The 19,994-nt window shown below is 44.2% G+C and overlaps 1 long non-coding RNA gene across 1 annotated transcript in view; it reads right to left on the reverse strand.

Moving 5' to 3' along the window:
* Positions 1-7,477: 7,477 nt before the first annotated feature.
* LOC127667718 (uncharacterized) overlaps positions 7,478-19,994 on the reverse strand; it is a 37,754-nt gene continuing 25,237 nt past the window's right edge. The window contains exon 4 of the long non-coding RNA XR_007973926.1: positions 7,478-7,627. This is a non-coding gene — a long non-coding RNA (uncharacterized LOC127667718). The remainder of the gene's footprint in view (positions 7,628-19,994) is intronic.

Raw genomic sequence — 19,994 nt, forward strand, 5'->3', positions numbered from 1 at the left:
TAGTCAAGTAAAGGTCAGACTGTGGTGTGCCATAGGCAGCCATCACATTATGAGGTGACCTTCAGGTTCTAATTGGGAACCGTAAGTCAAGCCCTCCAGATATTTTACTCTACCCTGAGTCGGTTGAAAATCCTGATGCGCACCCTGAACCCCAGCCAGCGAAGCCCAGATTAACTAACCCCGGACTTAACATTTTTAATACATACAAATCTAAAACCTATACATATTAATGGGGGTACCATGTAATGGGTTCTCACTGCTTAGTGTTTAAAGCAATTAAACATTTATCTCCTTGAGCATTTAGGCATCAGCACACTTTCAGGTTCTGTAGGTGATTCTAGGGCCAACAGCCGCACCCCCCACCCCGCTTTCCTTCCAAGCAGGCAGGTATAGGCATCTCAGTTCCACAGGAGGGCTATGAAACAGTCAGACCCTTTTTTTGTTTTAAGACCCGCATATCTGCATTTCTAAGAAGTTCCCAGGCAATACTGGTGCTGCAGGATTCGTGAAGCCAATGACGTAAAAGAAAGAAGCGGCAGAGGAAAAGCCTTGAGGTAGAGCCCAGTAGCCATTGTTAAGGTGTGTCAAAGGCTTTCCAGAACAGGTCCTACCTGGTCCTGTTTTCCTACGCATTAACTTGCAGCTCCCAGGGGACGGGTTCTCCCGCACGCCCTGGCTAGGCATGGGAACCTAGCCTCTTTCTTTGAGTCGAATTGCTGCCATATAGATGGAGAATTGGGACCTGGTGTTCAGGGCCTGTGGGGAATGGTACACTGCACACAATCAGGAGCCACCATCCCATGAGCCTGAACTATGCCCTCTTCCTCCCACTCGGTGTTGCCAAGCTGAAGAGGCTTCCTGATGAAAGCTCAGGCAGTCACCATGGAGATTTTCACAGCCTGCTTCCAAAAGCCTACATTTGCTTTAACCATTCAGCAGTGCCCCTTGGCATTTTCTGACAGAGCTGTCTCTTCCTTGTGGCCCCTAATGATGGCATGGCCAGATCTGGCTTGTGTTGCATGGGTGGTCCCCACCAGAGTTCATCCTCCATCCTACTTAGCCTGAGCTGACCCAGACAGCCCTGGATTGAGTCCTTGGCTTGGGAGGAGCCCAGGTCCTCCCTCGCTGCCACCGCACGTTTCTGATCCCGTCTCCTCCCCAGGGAGATAAACCTGCTAGAAGAAATTTGTTTTCTCAGGCAGTGCACAGTGCATCCCACAGAACTGCAGGCTGAGTCACCGTGCTGGTTTCCTCTGAGAGCCGCCTCCCTTCCAGCCTGCTCAGGCTTCTCCTTTCCGGAAGGCGCTTCCTGACCTGACTACGTGTCCTGGGTGTTTTCTGTCTTGTGATCCAAGACCAGCTGCCACCACATTCCTTCCATGACACTTGGCTGGTGTGGGTGGGCAGCTGTGAGTGGGACCTTATCAGTGGGGCCCCACTACAAAGAGAGCTCGGCAGCCCAGGAGGCCAGCTGGTGGGGGGACAGAGGTCCACAGGCAGCCCACAGGCAGCCCACAGGCAGCCCACAGGGAGAGGGGAGGTAGGCCGAGCATGTTGGGGGCTGTGTGAGATGGGTGTCACCTCTACGGGGTGTGAAGTTGCTAGAGAAGAATGTGCAAGTCAACTGGTGCCTCCCACAGCTCCAGCCCCAGCAGCCTTGACGCTGAGATCAGGGCTCGTAAAGCCAACCAACCCCTCCCTCACTAGCACGCCTGACTTCTACCCCAAGCCTCCCTCCTCCCAACCCCTTCTCCCAACTCCTTATCGGCTCCACCCTTTTCTCGCTCAACTGATCAGTCAAAACTAACCAATTGATGGGGAGTTGATTCTTTGCCTGGGAGGTTTCTCTCACTGCCTACACCCCAAACTCCTGGACCTCCCACTTGCTGCCTTGTTATTGGTGTGGTGCACCTGAGTTTGACTGGGTGACTAGGCACTGCCACCAGTAATTCTAGCCAGAGCCAGATGGACACTGTGGTAAAGTGACAAGCACCCCCTCCCTTCTCCCCCTAAGCAGACAAAAACCATCTGTCCATGGGGCTTTTTATCCTCCAACCCCTCCCTCCAGTGCAGAGGTTCCCACGGGGGCCGTTGATAGACCGGGGTTAGGATAAAGAGCTGGTGACATCTTTCTCCAACTGCTGCTGTGGGGAAGGTCTGTAGATGCCTGGTAACTGGGCTAGTCCCAGAAGTTTCCTGAAGATGTCAATCAGGGAGCTGTGTTCTAAGTGGACCCACTTTCTTGAAGATCAAGCCTCACATGATCTCCATCCTGGATAGAGGTGGAAGAGAGGAAAAAGAAGTGAGGTGCACAGACCAAGTCCCTTGGTGGCAGCTGAGCCTTGGGACCTGCCACCAGCCGCAATTACTTGTTTCTACCTATAATTTTATGTTGAGAGGCCACAGGTGATGGAAAAGCAAATTGGTCCCCGTGGGCAGAACACTGTTCTGATATGCACTTGTTATCAAAGCAAAGGTATCACCAAGCTGAACATGCAGCCGCTGCCCCAGAAGTGAGATGGTCCAGTAGAGAGGAAGAGGCAGACGGGAAAGAAGAGGAGATGCTTGGGGGCAGGGGTCTCCCGTTAGCCAAGAACCTTTATTGTAAAGTTCAGAATACTTTTTGCAATTTCCTGACCCTTTCTTCCACTCAAACCCATATTGTTCTCTCTAGGACTCATCCAAACAAAACTAAGGAAGCTAGGAATATTTTAATACGAATGCTCTTGGTTTCACATAACCCTTGTATGTCGAAAGATCTGTGTGTTCTGTTAATTAGCTTTATTGTAAATCGAATGCTCTTTTAAGAGTGCACTGAGGAAGTTTGGAGCTTTATATAATCTGATGGCAAATTCTTTGTTTTCAAAAGTACTCACGGCTTGTTGTGCTTGAGTCCATAGCCCCTAATCTAACCACCTTGAAAACATGGCCAGGACAGTTTTCTGATTAATGTCATCACAGAAATTGACAGATGGAAGGAGACTCAGGTGTGTTCACTGTGGTTTCCAGAGGCTTTCTGTCCCCCCCCCTTTTTTTAAGCTATAGAACTATTTTGTCAAATGGAATCTCACCAGCAGCAGATGAGTTAGTTATACAGGGAGTGTGCCCAGCTGAATCGGGGTTGAGAGCACAAAGTTATCCATGCATCTTATTGAATTTCCCCCTTGAAGTCCTTGAGCACTTCATGGGCACCCCAGTTTGGAAGGCATTGCCTTCAGAGTGTTGTGAACATTCTCTATGACAAGATAATCTGACTCTTTTATAAATGCAGATGTCTGTGAACAGACAGGGGACTAAGATGTTGACCTAAGCAAGTATGGAAATAGAAGCTATAAGTCTGAAGGAGAAACGACTGTCTATAAGCCTTGTATGCCAGTTGATAAGCTAATTTCCAGAGGGTTGTGGTCTAACAATTCTGAAATGAATATATAAATACATACATACATAAATATACACATAGACATATACACATATATACACACACACATACAATTATGTCATATAATCAAACAATTATGGTCATGAATGCCACCAGAGTCCCTGTTGAAAGGGGCATGCAAAGGAATGAACCACCAGGGCATGGATTAGGTCTGGGGGCAGGGCGGGACTCCTGCTTGATCTATGGGCCTATTTAAAGATGTGTGATGACATGCAGGTTAATACACCCACACCATTTCCTCACTACTTTGTGTGAGAGGCTCAGAAGCAATGATACCCCAGGATCATGCTCAGTCTCGCCACGTTGGTTTCTAATACTACTTTCTAGCAAAAGAAACTGGGGTCCCTGGTAGCAACAGTGTGTTCTGCAGCTTAAGAAGGGAATTCTAGATGACCCTGGGTCGTGCTAATGCCAGGGCGTTAGAAAGGACTCAAAATCGAGCCCACAGCAAGCCTGGTGCTGAGAGCATAACAAAGGGATGCAGTAGCTATGGTGAGGGCTTCTAAGGCCAGAGGCAGGGCAATGGAGTAGCCTTAGACAGAGCTGAGAGCTGACAGGTGGATGAGACAGTAGATGAATTCCACATGTGGAACTAAATATGTAGATACTCTTTCCTCTAGAAGAGGGATTGTAATTCCTCATCCCTTAAGTGTGGTCTATGCCACCTTATTACCCTTTCACAGTGTGAAAGTGAGGGGGGTTGAGGTAGAAGGCAGATGGGGTGTGGTGTAGAGAAAGCCTGTGCCAGCCAGGGGAATCAATATTAATACCAACAGTGGTAAGTCAGGGTGTGTGCACTGTGTATGTGAGAGATGAAAATGGTGTCTTACAGGATGTGATCTTCTTCTCAAAAGTCTTGTAATGACTTTAAAGTCTCCCCTAATGATGAGAAAAACACTAGACACCCTTTAGCCAAAGGGAGAGCTGCAAAATATCTCACCACTACTCAAAAACAAAGAAGTTCTGAGAAAATACCACCTACAATTTCTCTAAGGATATATGATGACCAAATGTAATAGAGTAAGCTGAAAGAATGTTGAACCAAGGAAAGACAGTAGGTAGTAGGGCTAGAAGTGTGGTACATTTGTAAAGCATCAGCTTAAACCCCACTGAGAGAAAGAGAGAGAGAGAGAGAGAGAGAGAGAGAGAGAGAGAGAGAGAGAGAGAGAGAGAGAGAGAAGGAAGGAAGGAAGGAAAATAAGTTAAAGACTGAGGAAGTTTGAATTAAACTTGTACTTTCATTAATAATAATGTATTGGTACTATGCACTGAGGACATCCATGACAGATACACCATGATGTAAGATGTTAATAATAAAGTTGGATGTGAAGTACATGGAAACCCTCTTAAGTTTGCCCTAAAACAGAGTTTCTTTTTGAGAAGAAAGCAAGAGGGCTCAGTGGGTAGAAGTTGCTGATGAGCCTGACAGCCTGAAGAACCTGTTCCTGTGTCAGAGCTCACAAAATCACCAAAGGCAGAATCATTTCATAACAAGAGGCTCAGCCCATCAAGATATAACAGTAGAAGAATAGGTAAGTTTGTAGGTCTCGATGGGACTGAGTTCAACAATAGACACATCAGCTAGACAGAAATACAACAATGGTACACACAAACCCAACAATGCTAGTATAAGTATCTCATCAATATTTATAAAGCATTTTATCCTATGGCAGTTGGATACTCAGATCTTACAAGAGCCCAAGAAACACAGGAAATATGGATCAAAACAGACTACATCCCAGACACAAAATGAGCTTAACAGTTTTAACCTTTGACAAATTCTGACACCCTGTTCATGCTTAAGAAGACTCAATGAATTAGAAATGGGAGGGAAATTCTTCATGTTGACTGAGATCACCCATAAGAACACAGTGCCAACTTCATGTTTAATTATGAAGGCAAAATGCTGTCCATCTAAGATTAAGAACAGAGCCAAGATGTCCCGTCATCGCATGCTCATCTAGTAGTCCTGAGTATTCTGACCACCACAGTAAGATAAGAAAAGCCCACAGTTTAGAAAGGGGAAATCAGGGTGTTCCTATCTGCAAATGATGTCCTTTTATATGTAAAAAAAACCTCTCAAGACATTTACCAAACCAAAGCAAACACACAAGATCCTTCTAGAGCAATGGTTCTCAACCCTTTGCAGGGGTTAGCTAAGACCATCAGAAAACGCAGGTATTTACGTTACAATTCATAACAGTAGCAAAATTACAAAATTACAGTTATGAAATAGCAATGAAAGTAATTTTATGGTTGGGGGAGTCACCACAACATAAGGAACTGGGTCATCACAGCATTAGGAAGGTTGAGAACTACTTGGTCTAAAACTCATGAGTTCAGGAAGGTTGTAGGATCTAGGATAACTACAGAAGTCAGCTGCTTTTCAGTGATTGCCACCAAGTAAACATGGACTGCACTTTACAGATATCAAAAAGAGGATTTTATGCTAATTTAATGAGACACGTGAGAACTGTGTCCTGAAAACTACAAAGCTCTCATGAAGGAAATCAAAGATCTAAGAAACTGAAGAAGCAAAGCTGATGATAGTATTTTAATTTTCCCCTATCTGACAGACAGCTCCAGCATAATTCCTATCAAAATGCTGCCAATGGCTTTTGATAGATGTTGATAAGTTCCTTCTAAATGTATATGGCAAAGCAAATGAATTCGAATTGCTAAACTTTTTATTTAATATATAGAAAGAAGAGCCTGCCCAGTTTCAAGCCTTATTATCTAGTTACAGCATCACAGACTGGTGCTGGCAGAGGGTTACATACATAGATCAATAGAATAGAACAGAGAACCCAGAAATAGACCCACACAAAAATGCCCGACTGGTAGCTGGAAAAGGTGCAAGGCAATTCAGTGGAGAGATGAGCCCCTGCGCCAGATGGTGCTAGAGCAATTGGACGCCTGTTGGCAGAAGGGTGACCTTTGACCTAATTCCTCATCTAATTCACACCGGATCCAAAACGAACTGTGAACTTCAATGTGAAACTGTAAAACTTTCAGGAAAAAAAAGAGAGAGAGAGAGAGAGAGAACTTTTTGGAATTTAGGGTTGAGGCAAGAGTTCCTAGACAAGATACCAACAGCATACGCCATCAAAAGAAAAACTGATAAATGGAACTTTATTAAAGCTTAAAACTTTATGGGAGATTTTGCTAGGCATGAAAAGACACAAGGGTGGGAGAAAATGCTTGTGAAACACTTACCTCATGGGCAGCTCCTATCCTGAATATATAATGACATCTCAGAACACAGGGGCAGGGGAACTAAAAGCAACAAGGCGGTTACAAAACATCAGGAAGAGATGGACAAGAACACTGGGTGTTATGGACACGAAAGGTGAAGCCACTGTGAGATTCCAACCCGTTATCTATCAGGATGGTTCAAATGAAAGACAGGATCTACACTTTGTTCTCTGCATGGCAAAAAATAAGGATGGCGCTAAATGTCAGCAGAGGAGCTGGACTGCTGGTGTGTTATGGTAGGGGTGTCAATGACTCAGCCTCCTGCAAAGGAGCTTGGCATAAAACTAGGCATGCTTCATTTGGGGGAAAATATACATGTAACTGGAGATACTGCTAAGCGAAATAATCCAGGCTCAGAAAGACATCTGCATACGCCGATGTGGAATATAACGTTGACCTCATAGGAATTGAGAGGACAATGGACAATGGGGGTCACCCAAACTGGGGAGAGAGGAAAGTGGAAAGACAGATCACAGAGAGCTAAGTTACCCTTACACAGTAGTAGGGCGTTCTCTTGTGCTACCATGCAGCAGGTAACCACACATGCCGACTGTGTGCTCTTTGTTTCAGAAAGCCAGAAAAGGGGGTTGGGGTGTTTTATTACTAAAAATGATGACTATTTGATGAAATAGATATATTTGACCTGATTTGACCATTATACAATTTAAATGTTTTGAGATTTTATAAGTTACCCACTAAGATGTACATTTTATGCTTTTTTGTATCTGTTTAAAAGATAATTTTAAAATATTTATTTTTATTTATTTTATGTATGTGAGTACACTGTTGCTGTCTTCAGAGATTCTTCAAAGAGGGCATCGAATCCCATTGTAGATGGTTGTGAACCTCCTTGCAGTTGCTGGGAGTTGAACCAGAGTCAGGACCTCTGGAAGAGCAGTCAGTGCTCTTAACCACTGAATTATCTCTCCAGCCCTAAAAATAATAATAATTAATTTAATTTAATTTTTTTCAAGAAGGAAACATTTATTTAACAATTTTAATAAGATTATAAAAATGTAGCCCATGGGCATTTTTCTGCTAGTTTTAAACACCCTTAGAACTGCAATCATTTAGTACCTCTATGATGTAGTACTCCTTCCTTAGTTTTGCCCAACCGAGTTTAATTATAAATTGTACTAATTTGTAATTGTGTAATGATGTATTAAGTTTATAATTAGTCATGGATTTTTTTTTTTTAGGGAGTAAAGAGTTTATTTCATCGTATATCTTACATTATGAATGGTAGTCAGGGCAGGACATCAAAACATGAACTTAGAGGTAGGCACTGAAAAAAAGGTCATAAAGGAATAGAATTACTATCTTGTGCAGAATGATTTCTTATTCCAGCTGTTCAGGGATGGCACTTGCAAAAGTAAATCATCAGTCAAGGAAAATACTCAATGATCTTTTGCCTCCTATACAATCTGATGGAGACATTTTCTCAACTGAAGTTTCCATTTTCAGTTTGACTACTGTTAGGCTATATTTGATAAAAAAAAAGAAAGAAAGAAAGAAAGAAAGAAAGAAAGAAAGAAAGAAAGAAAGAAAGAAAGAAAGAAAGAAAGAAAGAAAGAAAGAAAGAAAGAAAGAAAGAAAGAAAGAAAGAAGAGAGGGAGGGAGGGAGGGAAGGAAGGAAGAAGGGAAGGAAGGAAGAAGGGAAGAAGGGAGGAAGAAAGGAAGGAAAGAAAGGAGGAAAGAAGGAAAGAAGGAAGGAAAGAAAGATTTTCTCATAGAACCAGCTCCTGGTTTTGTTGATTCTTTGTATAGTTCTTTTTGTTTCTATTTGGTTGATTTCAGCCTAAGTTTGATTATTTCCTGCTATCTACTCCTCATGGGTATATTTGCTTCTTTTTGTTCCAGAGCTTTCAGGTGTGCTATTAAGCTGCTAGTTTATTCTCCAGTTTCTTTCTGGAGGCACTCAGAGCTATGAGTTTTCCTCTTAGCACTGCTTTCATTGTATCCCATAAGTTTGGGTGTGTTGCGCCTTCACTTTTATTAAATTCTAAAAAGTCTTTAATTTCTTTTTTTTCCTTGATCAAGTTATCATTGAGTAGGGTGTTGTTCAGCTTCCATGTGTATGTGGACTTTCTGCTGTTTTTGTTGTTATTGAAGACCAGCCTTTAGTCCATGGTGATCTGATAGGATGAATGGGATTATTTCAGTCTTCTTGTATCTGTTGAGGCCTGTTTTGTGACCGAATATATGGTCAGTTTTGGAGAAGGTACCATGAGGTGCTGAAAAGAAGGTATATTCTTTTGTTTTAGATTGAGATGTTCTATAGATATCTGTTAAATCCATTTGGTCTATAACTTCTGTTAGTTTTACTGTATCTTTGTTTAGTTTGTGTTTCCATGATCTGTCCATTGATGAGAGTGGGGTGTTGAGGGTATTATTGGGGTATTATTGTGTGAGGTGCAATGTGTGCTTTGAGCTTTAGTAAAGTTTCTTTTATAAATGTTGGTGCCCTTGCATTTGAAGCATAGATGTTCAGAACTGAGAGTTCTTGGTAGAGTTTTTCTTTTGATGAGTATGAAGTGTCCTTCCTTATCCTTTTCGATAACTTTTGGTTGAAAGTTGATTTTATTCGATATTAGAATGGCTATTCCAACTTGTTTCTTGGAACCATTTGCTTAGAAAATGGTTTTCCAGCCCTTTACTGAGGTAGTGTCTGTCTTTATTACTGAGGTGTGTTTCCTGTTTGCAGGAAAATGCTGGGTCCTGTGTATGTATCCAGTCTTTTAGTCTATGTCTTTTTATTGGAGAATTGAGTCCACTAATGTTGAGAGATATTAAGGAATAGTGAGAGATATTAAGGTATAGTGATTAGCTGGGAGGTGGTGGCACATGCCTGTAATCCCAGCACTCTGGGAGGCAGAGGCAGGCAGATTTCTGAGTCCGAGGCCAGCCTGGTCTACAGAGTGAGTTCCAGGACAGTCAGGGCTATACAGAGAAACCCTGTCTCAAAAAAAAAATACAACCCCCCTCAAAAAGGAATAGTGATTGTTGCTTCCTGTTATTTTTGTTGTTAGAAGTGGAATTAAGTTTATGTGGCTATCTTCTTTTAGGTTTGTTGAAAGAAGATGACTTTCTTGTTTGGTCTAGGGTGTAGTTTCCCTCCTTGTGTTGGAGTTTTCCATCTATTATCCTTTGTAGGTCTGGATTTGTGGAAAGATATTCTGTAAATTTGGTTTTGTCATGGAATATCTTGGTTTCTTCATCTATGGCAATTGAGAGTTTTGCTGGGTATAGTAGACTAGGTTGGTATTTGTGTTCTCTTAGGGTCTGTATGACCTGCTGAGGATCTTCTGGCTTTCATAGTCTCTGGTGAGAAGTCTGGCATAATTCTGATAGGTTTGCCTTTATATGTTACTTGACCATTTCCCCTTACTGCTTTTAATATTCTTTCTTTGTTTTGTGTGTTTGGTGTTTTGACTGTTAAGTGATTGGAGGGGATTTCTATTCTGGTTCAATCTATTTGGACTTCCGTAGGCTTCTTGTATGTTTATGGGCATCTCTTTCTTTAGGTTAGGGAAGTTTTCTTCTATAATTTTGTTGAAGATATTTCCTGGCCCCTTAAGTTAGGAATCTTCGCTCTCTTCTATACCTATTATCCTTAGGTTTGGTCTTCTCATTGTGCCCTGGATTTCCTGAATGTTTTGGGTTAGGAGCTTTTTTCACTTTGCATTTTCTTTGACTGTTGTATCAATGGTTTCTTTGGTATCTGCACTTGAGATTCTCTCTTCTGTCTCTTGTTTTCTGTTGGTGATGCTTGTGTCTATGACTCCTGATCTCTTTCCTAGGTTTTTCATCTCCAGGGTTGTCTCCCTTTGTGATTTCTTTATTGATTATACTTCCATTTTTAGATCCTGAATGGTTTTGTTCAATTCCTTCACCTGTTTGGTTGTGTTTTCCTATAATTCTTTAAGGGATTTTTGTGTTTCCTCTTTAAGGGCTTCTACCTGTTTACCTGTGTTCTCCTGTATTTCTTTTAGGGAGCTATTTATGTCCTTCTTAAAGTCCTATATCATCATCATGAGATGTGACTTTAAATCAGAGTCTTGCTTTTATGGTGTGTTGGGGTATCCAGGGCTTGCTGTGGTGGGAGAACTGGGTTCTGATGATGTCAATCAGCCTTGGTTTCTTTGCTTATGTTCTTACCTTTGCCTCTTGCCATCTGGTTATCTCTGGTATTAGCTGGTGTTGCTGTCTCTGACTGTGGCTTGTCCCTCCTAAGCCTGTGTGTCAGTACTCCTGGGAAACCAGTTCTCTCTGGGATGAATTTGGGTATGGAGAGTTGTGGCACAGGGTCAGCTCCAGAGTGCAGATGGAAACCTGAAGGATCCTGTCCCCATCTGTTCCTTGGTTTCTGTGTCCTGATGACTCTGGGATGGTCCTTCTTGGGCCAGGAATTTGAGCCAAAGTGGTGGTCTTACCTGTGCTTACAGGTGTGCCATCACTCCTGGAAAACCAGCTCTCTCCCTGGATATTTGGGTACAGAGTGCTGTGGCACAGGATCAGTTCCCTAATTTAAGTTTTTAATGTGTGTAAAATAAACTAGCATAACATGCAACAGTCACATGGCCCAGCATTGCATTCTCAGTGTTTATTTTAGAGAAAGGAAGTATATACTCCTATAAAATTTGCCCACAAATATTTACAGGAGTTTTAGAAATTGTATACTCACACTGTAAACAAACCAGGTATTCTCCAATGGTGAATGGTTAAACAGATTGTGTTACATACATTTCAAGGAATATTAGCCAGCAATGAAAAGGAACCAACTGGTTGATATATTCAACCTAGATAAATCTTTATGGAACTGTGCTGAGATAAAAGCCAGACCCAGATGTTATGTGCTGTGTGGTGCCACTCCATTTGCATGTCATTCATAAAGTGACATAATTATAGAAATAGCAGGCATCTTTGATATTTCCTGGGGTGAGGAGCAGAGCGCAGGGACTGGGAGCTGAGATTGGGAGAGAATTGGTTATATTTTTAAAACATTAATGGGATATTATGGGTATCTCTTGACTGTTTCTATGCTGATGGCCTTGTTGCAAAACTGTGTATAGTTTTGGAGGATTTTATCATTGGGGGAAACTAGGGAATGTGTACATGGTATTTCTCTGCTTTTTCTTATAGCTGTTGGCAGATCTACTATAATCACAGAATAAACACACACACACACACACACACACACACTGTGGCAAAAAGATAAGTTCCATGGAATTGACTCTCTTCTATTTTGTTTTGAGGCAGGGTCTCTCTGGTTTCTACCCATGTGTGTGTGTGTGTGTGTGTGTGCACGTGAGAGAAAGAGAGAGAGAGAGGAGAGAGAGAGAGAGAGAGAGAGAGAGAGAGTGTGTTTCTGTGTGTGTGTGTACTCCAGGTCCGCCACATTGGGCAGCCCTTGAGCTTCTGGTCAGTGCTCCTGTCTCTGTCTCCCTTCCAATCATAGGAGCACTGGAATTACACATGCATATTATTGCACCAGGATTTTTACATGGGTTCTGGGAATGAAACTCTAGTCATTAAGTTTGCATATCAAGGACTTTGATCCACTAAGCCATCTCCTTGTCCCAATATATTTTCACTACATTTACTTAGTGTGTGTGTTGCGGGGGGGGGGGGGGGAGGGGGGATGCATGCTGCTGCATGCATGTGACAGGTGTCACCTTCTACTGTGTGAATTCTGTGGCTAGAATCCAGGTCATCAGACTTATGCCCAAAGTCTTTACTAGCTGAACCATCTCACTGAACAATGTAAATGTCTGCTGTTGGGGCTAACTGACTTTACAGGTCATTTGTTATCTTGCCAAGTCAAGCAATGTCTCTGGAGCACCCCACAGGAAAAGGCAAAGGAATCAGCTGGGGGAACCCATAAGGTATAGGAGAGCATGTGTCTGGGGCTCTTGCTGTAGCAGTAGGTCAGCCTTAGTGTGCTTGCAAATTCAGACAGAACCAGCTCTGCACACCCCAAGTCCACTGTAAAGAACTAACAAAGGCTCCACAGGGGAAGGGGATTGGTTGGAAAGGATACTTTTAGTTTTAACTAAACAAACAAGCAACAACAACAAAACCACTTCATTTAAGAGGCGAAGCTAAGGCTTGGCAGAGAAGGAGACAATGGCCGAATTCACAGAGCTGGGAAGGAGTTCAGAGCCTGGTTCCAAACACCAGCCTTCTGACTCAGATCCAGAGCAGCAGAGGCAGGAAGTAGGCCAGCGGGGCCACCTTCGGCTTGGACTTGGGTGGGTGGGGGCTGTAGATAAGAAACTCTCTGGAGAGGAAGAGGCTTGGGCAAAGAGGACCTGTGAGGATGTAGAGAGCCGGAAATAGGCCTGGCTGGGATTTTCCCGGCTCCTGGTGATGTCTACAGTGGGCCTGGAAGATCAAGCCTGGAAGCAACATCTATTGTCTGAGGCTGTGCCCAGCACACCTGCCTCCCAGGGTCTGACTATCCAGGCTAGAGACCAACCATAGTCAAGTCACTAGGGTGTGGTGTGGTCCTGAAATCACATCTCAGAGAGTCCTTGAGTTTGCTTGGAATCTAGGAAAGCCTTGAGAAAGAGGCCCCATGTGACTTGGAAGGGGATAAATGAGAGTGTAGAATAGCACAGAAAGAGGCGGCTTCTTAAGGGAAAGGACTATGGCCTAGAAGCAAAGGGCTTCCTGTAACCATCTTGCTTAGCCACATGCCACACAAAGCCAGACCCTGATGACCTCCACTGGGACCCACAGAGGAGTCTTGAATGAGAGCAGAAACCAAGGTGAGAAAACAGAAGAGCTGCAGGGGCTGTAGGGCTGGCCATCCCTCCAACAGCAAAGGCAGCAGCCTAGAGACTAGAAAGGCAAGTTGAGAACAAGAGAAATATTTTGCAAACTATATTTGAAGTATACCTGAGAAACATTTTTTAGCCAGAGCAAGGAGGACTAGGTATTGTGGCCTGTTGATTTCTGGTCACTCAGCAACCTTGATCTCCTCTCTGATCTTAGGGACTAATTTCCTTTGATGTCCTAGTTAGGGTCACTATTGCAAGTGGTCAACACCATGAGCAAAAGCACCTTGAGGAGGAAAGGGGTTTATTTGATTTACACTTCTGCACCACTGTTCAAACATCAAAAGACGTTGGGAACTCAAGCAAGAACTTAGAGGCAGGAGCTGATGCAGAGGCCATGGGGGAATGCTGCTTATTGGCTTACTCCCCGTTGCTTGCTCAGCCTGCTTTCCTATAGAACCTACCACCCCCAGCCCAGGGATGGTACCACCCATAATGAGCTGGGCCCTCCCCCATCAACCACTAATTAAGGATATGCTCTACAGGCCTGCCTACAGTCTGATCTTAAGGAGGTCTTAAGTCTACAGTCTTCTCAGATGATTGTAGCTTGTGTCACGTTGCCATAAAACAGATTCCTTATTAACTTGACACATAAACACATAACTTAAGCCACCTCCTTTCCTTTCTTTTTCGTCTCCCAGGTCACACATTAATAAAGACATTGCATTATATAGCATTTTGCTTAAATTTAAATTAAACTTAAAAAGTCCCAGAGATTTACAAACTCAAATGCTTTAAAAGCGAGTTCTTTAAAAATATCCAAATTTTAAAAACCCAGTCTCTGTAAAACTCCAGGTTTTTTTTTTTCTTTTTAAGTTTAAAAACTGTCAACTGTGAGCTTCTGTAAAATCAAAAATATTTTTCAAGAGACAAGAACGGTAATCTGAACACAGCAAATCCAAACTCCAATAATGGAAATAACTCAATGTCCAGTATCTGGGATTCACTCACCGTCTTCTAGGCTTGGGCCACTTCTCTGGCTCCACCCTCTGCAGCACACACGGCTTATTTTTCAGTCTCTGGCTAATCCCCTCCGTCCCTGTTGCTATGCTTGGAGGTTGAAAACTAGCATTTCCAAAATGCTGGGACTTTCTTGCTGCAACTGGATTGCACTTTCACCAATAGCCTCTTCTGGGCTCTCTTTGGGAACTCTAGTCCTAACACACAGTACTGTTCATGCCCCCCTTTCATGCCTTCAAAACCAGAACCATTTCACTGGCTCTTACACTACCCAGTTCAACTGCCAGCACAAGGTACAACCTTAACAACCTCTAGAATACAGCTTGCATATGTTAACTTTGAGGAAACACTTCACAGAAGACTTCACCTGATATTGATGACCACTGATGCTGGTCTCTTTTCAATCACAGATGATTCTTCAGGCCAATCTGACCAGAATCTATTGTTCCAGCAAAACAAGAGTTTTACCTTAGCAGTCCTGGTCTCTTGTCAATCATGGCGGAATTTTCTGCTCCAGTTGACCAGACAGACACTACAGATTCTTCATACAAATGGCCCAGTGGAATATTTGCTCCCCTCTGAAACATCACAAGTTAGGCTTCCATCATCTGCACTGTTCCTAAAATTCATATCCTCTAAGCTCTTACAGAAAATCCCACTGTGTTCTCAATACTCAGTGGCTTTTCCCATCCAGAGTTCCAAAGTCCTTCCACAGTCATCCTAAAACCAGAGTCATGTCTGTTACAGCAATACCCCAGTCCTGGTACTGTGTTCTGTCCTAGTTAAGTTACTGCTGCTGTGATGACCGTCATGATCAAAAGCAAGTGGGGAAGAAAGGGTCTCTTTTGCTCACACTTCCACATGCCAGTCCATCCTCAAAGGTAGTCAGGGTAGAAACTCAAGGCAGGAACCTGGAGGCAGGAACAGATGCAGACACCACAGAGGGATCTCCTTACAGACTTGATCTTTATAGCTCATAAGCCTGCTTTCTTATAGCCCCTAGGACCACCAGCCTAGGGATGGCGTTGCCCACAGTTAACTGGGCCCTCCAATATCACTAAAGAAAATGCATTACAGGCTTGCCCACATGCCAGTCTGGTGAGGGCGTTTTTCCTCACCCGAGGCTCCCTCTTCCAAAATGGCATCAGCGTATGTCAAATCAGCAGAAATCTAGCCAACACAACGAATATCTGTATTTGTGTCAAGATGGCAAAAACTGATTATGACAGGAGGTAAGACCATAAGCTGGGAATATGGCTTAGCCAGTTAGGTGCTTATAATACAATCACAGGGACCTGAGTTCCAACCTCAGTAGCCACATAAAAAGAGAGGCATACTACTGTTTACTTTTCTCACCCCAGCAATGGACAGGCAGAGCGGTGGAGCCCACTGCCATCACGCCCAGCCTGCTCAGTGAGGGACAGGCCAATCAGAAACTCTGTCTCCAAAACCAGGTAGACCACACTTGAGAAATGACACCTAAGGTTTTCCTATGACTTCCAAATATACACGTGTACACAGCAAACACACATGTGCACATACATAGGCACCTCTACACATGAAAATGCACACATGTGAACATACACACACATACATACATTTTAGTGGCTTTTTCAGAAGACAGAAGAGCTTTCTGCATTTTCTTCTCTTTTGTATACCTGGATCCCATATCTTTTGAGGTTCCGGGGTTAAATTAAATGTTTGTTCCAAAATAACACCTAATTTCTTCCGGGCAATTTCAGAGTCTTTTTGAAGTGGGCTTCATGACAAGCACAGATGATATAGATGTGTCTTTTTGAGATACATAAAGATAGATTTAGACTCTTTGTGAACAGTCTCCCAGGGGTGGCTGGGAAGGGAAGGGACCTGCCCTCTCATATCCAGGTGAAGACTGGTTCTTATTCTGACACTCCGTGTCTGCAAATATTAATTTTGTCTGTCAGTGTGTCCAGGCTAAGGAATGCCCACGAAATTGGGAAAACATTCTAGGTGTGACTGGGATTAGCATCTGGACCAGTAGATCCATTCTCACCCACACTGCGGCATCATCTCCTGGTGACAGCCTTTGAGCAAAGAGTGTGGTGAGGTGATTCTGACTTGTGTTCATCCCCCAGCCGTAGTCCTTCAACATAAGGCCGTCCCCCATCTTCTTACACCTTCCTGCACTCCTAGTGCTCAGTCTTCACCTCTGAGGGAGACACACCATTAGCTCCTCTGGTTCTCAGGCCTTCAGACTCAACGTCAGTCCCACCCCAGACTTCTTGTGTTTCCACCTAGTGAATGGCAGACTGTGGCACATTTTTGGCCTGTATAATCATATGAACAGGTTCCCATATTATGGCTTCCTTTAAACAATTTTAAAAATCATATTCATGTATTTGTTTATTGTGTATTGGTAGTCAAATATACACATGCATGCGCATGTCTTGGTGCATATATAGATGTCAGAGGACAGCCCGTGGGAGTCAGTTTTCTCCTGGTACCCTGTGTTTCCTGGGCACTAAACTCAGGTCATCAGGATTGGCAGCAAGCACCTGTGTCTTCTGTCCCTGGCTTCTCTTAGATATCTCCTGTTAGTTCTGCATTAGTTTAAGGTGTTTTTTTTTTTTACTTGTTTTAATTAGATATATTCTTCATTTACATTTCAAATGTTGTCCCCTTTCCTGGTTCCCCCTCCCTGAAAGTCTCATAACCCATCTCCCTCCCCCTGTTCCCCAATCAACCCTCTCCCTTTTCCCTGTCCTGGCATTCCCCTACACTGCATCATTGAGCCTTTCCAGGACCAAGGGCCTCTCCTCTCTTTATGTCCAACAAGGCCATCCTCTGCTGCCTATGCATCTGGAACCATGGGTCCCTCCATGTGTACTCTCTGGTTGATGGTTTTGTCCCTGGGAGCTCTGGGAGTCCTGGGTGGCTCATATTGTTGTTCCTCCTATGGTGCTGTAAACCCTTTCAGCTCCTTGGGTCCTTTCTCTAGCTCCCCCATTGGGCACCATGTGCTCAGTTCAGTGACTGGCTGAGAGTGTCCCCCTCCGTGTTTGTCATGCACTAGCAGAGCCTCCCAGGTGACAGCTATATCTGGCTCTGGTCAGCAAGTACTTGTGGGCATCAATAATAGTGTCTGGGTTTTGTAACTGTATATGGGATGGATCACTAGGTGGGGTAGTCTCTGGATGGAGTTTAAGGTGTTATAACGAGACACTACAGACTTGGGCATATTAAACAGCAAACATTTCTCATAGTGCTAGAAAAGCCTAAGATCAAGTCAACAGCAGATCTTGTGCCTGGTAGGGACCAGCTTTCTGATTTGAAGACATCTACCTTTTCTTGCATCTTCATATTGCGAAGAGAGAAAATTCTAACCTTTCTCTTCTGATCGAACGATGGGTTTCACCCTCGTCTCCTAACTTGGATTTGAACACCTCCCAAAGGGACCCTCACATACGGCCTATTTGTGTTAGCTACCACATGTGAATCTTTAGGAGACAGAAGTGTACAGCCCATAGGCAAGGAAGGAGTTAAACTCCAAGGACATTTATCACAATAATTAAGCCCTATCAAAATTAAGCAGGCATCACTCTCCCTATGATAACTGGACCTTTCAATGTCAAACCCAAGGACTCCAGCTCAGCTTCTGGGTGTAATTCATCTGTGGAGACAGCTCTGTCTTAACCCACTAATCTATGGATGGCTAATGGCTTAGGAGGGTACGTTGACCTTGGCTTCAGCTGAAGGTTTTCTTTGTGGCTGTCTTCCCAAATAAGTGCAGGGGTTGGAGGTGGGTGGCTTGGCACAGCACTGGTTTCCCTCCACCACTGGACTCTGGTATAGAAAGCATTCCTTTTCTATCTTTTGGCCAGGATTTTATAATCCTGCCTTGGAGCCTCTCCACAAGTCAGGCAACCCTGCTTCCTCTAAAGCTACCACGCGCCCATAGGCCAGCCACTTCTGGTGTGAGATGCCCAGCAGCAGGAATGGATGCTGCTTCATAGAGGAGACCCCAAGAGGCTGGACCCGGTGTTGTTAGACCTAGGCTCAGACCACGGGAAGACCCCAGGGAAGCCAGAAGCAGCAGCTGGTTGTGTGACTCCACCTTCCTGTCTTCTGAAGGAGAGACATGGACATTGTTAGCTGCTAACCATGACTCTTGCCCCTTTCTGCCCCATTAATGGCCACGGGGCAAATGGTTCCTGGTGGCTGTAGGCATTGAGGTTGCAAAGCACGCTGTGATGAGAGCCCAGAGGACCATCCTGGGCTTGGCATGAGTGGTCTCAAAGTAGGTTTTGCCTTTTATTAGAAGCCCCACATAAACCCCAAGTTTCCAGAGGCATTCATTAAGCGCCCCTTTTCTTCTTTGTCTCCTTAGACACTAGACCAAAGAGCTACATTTAAAAATTTTCACTTACTGATTTATGCCCTGCCAGCTTCCATGAGGGAGACAATGAAACCACAGGTAGAGTGTGGCCAGGCACATGTAACCAAGACAAAGGAGGGGAACAAAGGCAGAGAATCATGGCCAGCCTCAGGCTTTCAGGACAGCAGAATCTGAGATTTCATTCTCTGGGTATCTTTAAACTTCCCCCAAGATGTAAAGGTTACTTCCTTTATTTCTGAAACACTCCTCCGCTGGCCCCATCTAAAAGGCAGCCCTGCTTTTGTGACTGAACAGGGAGGGCTGATTTCTGCTTACAGGACTTGTTCACTGCTGGGCTGGCTGGCACAGCGGCCGAGGATGAGGCTGGCTTCCTTGCTGTCACTTGACAGCCTTCAGCGCACCGCCTGTGCCCACAGAAAGCCTGGGAAGGATTGTATTTCTCAGCTGAGTCTGCACACTGCTGACATGCTGTCCAAGCAGGGCCCAGCCTGGCTTGCAGTGCTTTCTCATTTTCCTTACAGGAACAAAGAAACAAACCCAGAGCGAGTCCTTCTTTGAGACCGCTGCAGCTGGCACTGTGAGACACCGACCCAGAAGAGGGAAGCACAGTGTACTCCCTGGAAGAGGCAGGCACAGGCCCAAGTCATGGCCGGAAGTAAAAGAGGAAGGGACGGGGCGAAAAGTGCTGAGTGCAGGCTTTGTACCCCATCTCCAAGGTTCCCTCTGGGGAGAGGGTTAAGCTCCACCCCACCCTACCCTCTCTAATCACTCTCTAAGTCTTAAAAACAAGCCCAGGGAGTTGAAAAGTTGAGGCCGGAAGATGGCAAATTCAGGGCCAGCTTGGGCAACTAAGTGAAACCTGGTCTCAGAAAGCGGGAAAGAGGCTGTGGGTGGGGCTCAATGCTAAAGCCCAGGCTTAGGATGGAGGATGGCCTCAGCACTGTAATAAATAAACAAACAAACAAATAAAACAAAAGAGGAACACAACATTTTCTTTGGTTTCTGTCAATAAATCATAAAGAAAGTTATCCACAAAAGCGCCCATGGATGGGCTGGGTGGGGTTCAGTGGTAGAAAACTAGTCTAGAATATACATCCTGGAGTCCCGTACCTAGCGCCCTAGCAAA

Source organism: Apodemus sylvaticus, chromosome 1, assembly GCF_947179515.1.
Source record: "Apodemus sylvaticus chromosome 1, mApoSyl1.1, whole genome shotgun sequence".
NCBI classification, from domain to species: Eukaryota; Metazoa; Chordata; class Mammalia; order Rodentia; family Muridae; genus Apodemus; species Apodemus sylvaticus.